Source organism: Megalopta genalis, chromosome 3, assembly GCF_051020955.1.
Source record: "Megalopta genalis isolate 19385.01 chromosome 3, iyMegGena1_principal, whole genome shotgun sequence".
NCBI lineage: Eukaryota > Metazoa > Arthropoda > Insecta > Hymenoptera > Halictidae > Megalopta > Megalopta genalis.
The window spans coordinates 17802731-17809978 of NC_135015.1; the positions used below are offsets into that span (position 1 = coordinate 17802731).

At 40.5% G+C, this 7248-nt stretch overlaps 1 pseudogene; it reads left to right on the forward strand.

Annotated features, from left to right (window-relative positions):
* The first annotated feature begins 1245 nt into the window (after positions 1-1245).
* Positions 1246-6774, forward strand: LOC143258922 (uncharacterized; annotated as a pseudogene).
* Positions 6775-7248: the final 474 nt, after the last annotated feature.

The following is a 7248-nucleotide window of genomic DNA, read 5'->3' on the forward strand; positions in this document are numbered from 1 at the left end:
CCGGCCCCGACTGTCGACGCCGGACTATGCAAATTGTTGGACCGGGCTCCGAACGATGGAAATTCCCGACAACGCGTCGCGTCGCCCGGTCGAACCAGACGAAACTCCTATTTCGAAGGTGTAAGGAGGTGGCGGGCCTCTTTTTCGACAGTGTCAGTCGATGCTGGACGTTCATAGTTTCGCTGCAACCCTCTTTTCTTCCTAGTATATTCTCCTCTAACTTATTAATTATACTTTCTTATATTTTGTTATTTTTTATTTTATTTTAGTTTCTTATATTTTCTTTTATTATATTTTATTTTAGTTTCTTGTATTTTATTCTATTATATTTTATTTTAGTTTCTTATAGTTTATTTTATTATATTTTATTTTAGTTCCTTATATTTTATTCTATTATATTTTATTTTATTTCCTTATATTTTATTTTAGTTTATTATAGTTTATTTTATTATATTTTATTATGTTTTATATTACATTTTACTTTATTTTTCTAATATTTGTTTAACTTCATAATTATACATGTTATTATTATATATTATATAATAATAACAATAATCTAATTTAGTTACATACAAAATACATACTTTTATTCGCTGCATTAAAATAATTAAGTCCAAAAAAATAAGATTAATATTATCATAAATATACAAGTATGTATAAAATTTTATTATATTTTACTTTATTTTCCTAATATTTGTTTAACTTCATAATTATACTCGGCGATAGTTTTCGTCATTACTGTACAGTAATATGTCTCCCTTACTGACGCTCGGGTTGTCCACAAGAATGGACAATTTGGGAAGAGGGGACACGATTATTCGAGCCTTGTAGCTCGTTTTTATAATCGTTGACAATTCGTAACTATAAAAACGAGCTACAAGGCTCGAATAATCGTATCTCCTCTTCCTAAATTGTCCATTTTCGTGCACAAACTTAGCGTCAGTTAGGGAGACATTACTATAGCTACTGTAGATAGACCGGTCTCGTTAGCGGACGCGACGAGACGTTCCACCGTCGAGGCACTACCGTATTCCGATTCCGTCTCGTCTTTGCGGATGCGAGCCGCGGAATCGCCCCGGGCCGAAACAACCGGCGGATCGATGGTTTTCGTCGGCCGTTCGTGGAGAGGAAGCTTAAACAGTTTATTTCGGCGCTCGGTTACAGAAAGAAGAGCGGAAACATTGCCAGTTGCAGGGAGTCCGGGTCCGCTCGGCCATTTGTAATTTTCCGCTCGATGTAGCATAAGCTCGCTGGCATGAGTCGGAGTACTTTCAGCTATTTGCCGAAGCCCGTCAGGAGATATTTCATTTCGCGGCGAAAGGAGAGAGAGAGAGAGAGAGAGAGAGAGAGAGAGAGATTCCCGCCCGCGCGCCGCGGTATCGGGAACGGGGGTGGAGAAGGTGCTCCGAGAAAATTAGAATCTCGGCTCCGATCGGCGATGAGCGCGAGATTTCGAAAATACCGGCTCCTCCACGCGATAGAGAGATGGGATTTACTGTGCGATCGATCGCACACGTACGTAACGTGCTCGCGATTGTCATCTGTACGTCGACTCCCGTACGTACTTATCCGTATGTTTGCTCTTTGTCTTCTTTCAAATCTTGCGGTAGCCGTCGGGAACCCGGATATCCGTTTACCACGGCAATCCTGCGGATTTCTGTGTGAATTATATTGAATTTTCTTTGATTTCAAATAATTTAATTAATTAATTTAATTTGAAATAAAAGATAGATCCTAAAGAATATAGTATTAATAATAATAATAATAATAATAATCTAATTTAGTTATATACAAAATACGTGCTTTTATTCGTTGTATTAAAATAGTTAAATCCAAAATATATAAGATTAATATTATTAATCTTATAGTATTAATAAGTATATATATATACATAATTAGTATTAATAATAATAATAATAATAATAATAATCTAATTTAGTTATATAGAAAATACGTACTTTTATTCGTTGTATTAAAATAGTTAAATCCAAAATATATAAGATTAATATTATTATAAATATACAAATAAGTATACAATTTATTCCTCTTATGAATTCATACATAAATTCATACATTTATTTTTATTCATTAAAATTATCATCATTTGTATCGAATAACTCACATTAAATACCGTTGTCAAACAAATTAATTTAATTAAATGTTGCTTACATCAATGTTTATGTAACTCGGAATCAGGAAGTATCAATTTTTCAATATGAATTGACAAACTTAAAGAGATTGAATTTTCTCTGATGTATGGTAGTTACATTTGATTACACCTTTCAGTCGTTTCTATACATAATTATTGATAAAAATATTAAAATTTCTAGAAAACATGCACTCGCAGGAAAAGACTTCTAATCGAGTTACAAACAAGTAACTCACTTATCCAAATTTCAATATCGAGAAAATTACCGATTCAAAATATTATTATATATAATTAATTATAATAATATAATTATGTTATTATAATTATTACAATTAAAATAATATAATTATATTATTATAATTATTACAATTATAATAAAATTGTAATAAAAGTATTATTACAATTTAACGGTTACAATCACCGTACCGATAGATCAATACAGTCTGCAATCTCGTATCACAAAAATGTTAACATTATAAATAAATGTTCAACCGTGTTCCCTTCGCCACAAGGCACGCTACGCTCCGGCCACCCCCGCAGCGACCAGCCGCGGGTCGTCGAAGGGTTCGTTAAAGCGCGTTTCGACGAATCGTGGCCGCGAAAGAGCCGGGAACGCCGATGAAATTAGCGGCGGCAGACGTTCCGCGAGTTCTACGCGATCCGACCAAGAATTAATGCGATTCGGGACAGCGTGGCGCCGCGATGCCGCGTTTCGGCCTAGGCCGGCCGCGTAGTGCGCCGTAATCCGGCCCCGCGGATTTATTTTACAGCCGCGCATCCCATAGGCGTACCGCCGGGATTTAGAAACCGCGGTCGGATCCATCCATCAATTTATTTAATCGGATTACCGGCATCCTGCATTCGTCATCGATTGTATCCCGACGTCGCGGATCGGGGAATCGGGCTGTGTATCGATCCTAAGCAAAAATTATTACGCGCCGCTTTCCACGCTTCTCATCTTTCCCCATTTCGCCGTGCGGCCACGGCTACGTCGGTGGTTATAGTGCACGTATATGTATACAAGGTGTCCCAAAATTATTGTACGAGCGCGAAAAGAGAGGTTTTTAGGGTCATTCGAGAAGTAATTTTTTCCTTACTTCGTTTCTTATTTATTTATTTATTTCGTTTCTCATTTTATTTATCTGGAGCCCTTGTCTATTCCGTGAAAGCAAAAACTCTGTCCCGGTGACTCCATAGTGGTACGTCCCATAATTACGTTAACAGAAGGGGCTGATTCCTCAGGTGATTTCAAGTAACTTCTTCCTCAGCGAAAATGCGATCCGCGCCTTCGTTTACGAGTTATTAACGGAAAACACTGTCCAATGAGAGATCGCGCACGGCTGACGCCCCGCCCTCGCGACCACTGCCGCCGCGTCAGCGCGTCGCGGCATTGGCCGCAAGGGCGGAGCGCCGGCCGAGCCCGCCTCTCATTGGTCACCGTTTTTCCTTGATAACTCGTGAACGAAGCCTCGGATCGCATTTTCGCCGAGGAAAAAGTTACTCGAAATGACCTCAGGAATCATCCCCTTCTGTTAACATGACCCAATGACCCGAGGAATCGCTCGTTTCCCGCTGGTACGATAATTTCGGGACACCCTGTGTGCACGTGTGTGTACCGTGGTATAGCTGGCGCGGCGCGGGAACCGAAGAATTGAAATTCTTTCGCCGCCGTTGCGGAGAGACGGATCGCGGCTCTCCGCCCCACGATCCGTGCGAGAGCGTCGCTGAATATTCCGACGAAAAATTCCCGATTATGTTTGCGAAAGCCCCCGTCGACGCGATAAAAAGTCGGCGCGGCGCGGCGCGGAGTGGAACGGAGAGAAGAGTGGAAAAGAGTGAGAGGGAGGGGGGAGAGTGGAACGGTTTTCGGGTCGACGATGAATAATTACCGGATCGGCGGTGTCGCGGAACTTCTCTATCGCTCGATGCTCCGCCCGGAGAAGTGAGCGGGCCAGGCCGAGGGGGGAGGGGTGGAAAAAAAGGTATTATTAGGGGCGAGACCGTTTGTAAAATTCGTTATCTTCGCGGGGGTGGCCGTGACGCTTGTTTCATATTTATGAGAAGAGTTTTAGCATATTCAAAACATAAATTACTTTCAGCGGCGTAAGTCAACTGGCCAATAAAATACTGGCTGGAGTTTATCTGGTGGGCTGCAGGATCGCTCTTTCGCCCGTTCGCCGCCTCGCCGGCCTCGTCGGCCAAAGGGACGATCGCAGAGGCCCCCGGAAACCTGAATTATGCACGATAGGGAGGCGTGTGCAGCTATGGGTCACCTCTCGCCGGTCGTGTCGCTCGTTTACGCGGAGAATCGTCCGACCGCTTTCCTTCTACAATGCAAATTCGACGGTAAACAGCCGCCTCCGTCCTCCTCCTCTCTCTCTCTCTCTCTCTCTCGCTCTCTCTCCTCGGGCCGATCGGCCCGGTCGGCGCCGATTTTGCGATGCAAACAAGACCCGCGAAGATCCGATTTCCTGTGTAACACGTCGCGCGAGTTAATACACGAACCGCCGATCTCTTGGAAAAAGAGGAGGGGGGAGGGGGACACGGTACGTTTGTTTATCAAATTAAAGCTGACGTGTCATAAAGTTATTGTACTAAATTGATCTATCGGTGCAGTGGTTAAATTGTTAGACTGCAAATTTTATGCGTTCATGGCAAAAGGGGAGACAACATTGTTACATTATTGGCAACTTTTAAAGAACTGTTCGTGGAAGAAATGGATTTTTATTCAGCCACTGTTTCTACTAATTTTTATTTTGCATGAAGATCCGCGGTTTAATAATGACCGTTAAATTGTGATGATGCTGTTAAATAGTAATTTAATAATAATCTCAATAATAATTTTAAACGGATGAAGCAACAAAGTATCAGCGCCAGCGATCGTTAATTTCCCAGAAATTGGAATTCGGATAAATAAGTTATTCGTTTGAATGTTAACGTATCAATATTTCTGGGAATATTAATATTTTTATTGATGACTAAGTTATTCATTTGAATGTTAAGGTATCAATATTTCTGGGAATATTAATATTTGTATTGATAACAGCGTGGGATGACTGATAAATGCTTAAATCGATCGATTAATGAAAGGTTTGTTAATCTCAAGAAATGTAATTAAATATAACTAGCTTAAACACATGCTTGAACGAAGGAATTCATTCATTGGCTCGTTGTTGTTTCAATATTCAGCGAACAAGACAAAGATCCGCTATCGGATGACAATAGCGTCAATGACATACCAAAAGCATCGTTCCGACAGATTCTCTGGTCCATGCATATCCTATTAACGGTACCATCCGAGTCAGGCCGATCACGTGCCTAGAAATTCGGTTTCACGTCGGACTAATCGTCAGCGGGAAAGCGCCGGGAAATGCGTTCGGCGCCGATCACGAAACAAGCGAAACGTTCGTGACGGAATTGCCAACCGTACGGGTACGTTATCTCGCGCGGAGGATCGGGAGAGCAGTTTTCCCAAGTCCTTTAGAGTTCGAGAGAAAAGGAGGAAGAGATTAAGAGGGGGAAAGAGAGTGTGAGAGAGGAAGAGAGGGGAATAAAGAGGGAGAAAGAGAGAGAGAAATAAAAAGAGGAAGAAGTAAAAAAAGATAGAGAGAGAGGAATAAAGAGATGAAGAAATAAAAAGAGAGAGAGAAATAAAGAGAGGAAGAAATAAAAAGAGATAATGAGAGAGAGAAATAAAGAGAGGAAGAAATAAAAAGAGAGAGAGAAATAAAGAGAGGAAGAAATAAAAAAAGAGAGAGAGAAATAAAGAGAGGGATGAAGAGAGAGGGAAAGAAAGAGAGAGAGAGAAATAATGAGAGAGAGAGAAATGAATAGAGGAAGAAATAAAAAAAGAGAGAAATAAAGGGAGGAATGAAGAGAGAGGGAAAGAAAGAGAGAGAGAGAGAGAAATGAAGAGATGAAGAAATAAAGAGAGGAAGAAAGAAAAAGAGATAATAAGAGAGAGAAATAAAGAGAGGAAGAAATAAAAAGAGAGAGAGGGAGAAATTAAGAGAGGAATGAAGAGAGAGGGAAGAACGAGAGAGAGAAATAAAGGGAAATAAAAAGAGAGAGAAATAAAGAGAGGGAGAAAGAGAGAGGGAAAGAGAGATAAAGAGAAATAAAGAGAGAGGAAGAAATAGAGAGAAAGATGGAGAAAAAAGAAAAAAGAGAGAGGGGGAGAGGGAGAGAGAGATGAGAGAAAGACAGAGAGAAACGGAGATAGAGAGAGGGGGGAGAGAAAGAGGCGAGAGAAAGAATATCGACGCGACGGCCTCTCGGATAAGGAGTAAGAAGCTTTGCAAATTTTCCCGGTGCGCGAGAAGTTTCGCCGGCTCCGCAATCTTATCAACGCGCGCGCTCCTTTCTTTGCGCCGCGCCGCGGCGGGTAACTACGTACGGTGGGAGGCGGAAAAGAAACTCGGCGAACTAAAGTGGACGAAGATTTACAGGGTTCGTAGATCTTCGTGGCCGTTGCCACCGGGACGGCTCGATCCCGAACCGGAAGTCGCTCGCTCTTTGTTCGGCGAGCCGTGGATCCGCGAAGCTGATCGCGTGGAATAGCCTCGCGGGAAAACTCCTCGTGGAAGATTTTGAACACGTCGGACCGAAAAAAAATCGCGTAAATTCTGCCGATTTTTGATCCGTTTATGGTAAAAATGGATAGGCGAAGTTTGAAACAAACCAGAAATATTAAAAGCGGCAAATACAAATTTCTTTTCATTTCGATTAATCGCATCCGGTCGAAAATAATCGACTCGCAAAAAATAATCGGTCACAAATTCGACTTATCTTTGAAGTGCGGAAACTCCACAATTTACTTGTAACAGTTACGAGATTTGTTTCGGCTCTTCCTCGCTCTGGAACGAGGACTAAGATTATTATATATATATATACATATAATTTTAAAAATAATCTTATATATCTCTTATATATCTTATATATCTCTCTTATAATATATATATATATATATTTATATTATATTTATACGTATAAGATTATTTTTAAAATTACGTAAAATTATTTCAAATTATTTTTAATGATATAATTATCATTATTTTATCACGCTGTTTTCAACTTACCAAGATTATCAAAATAAACAA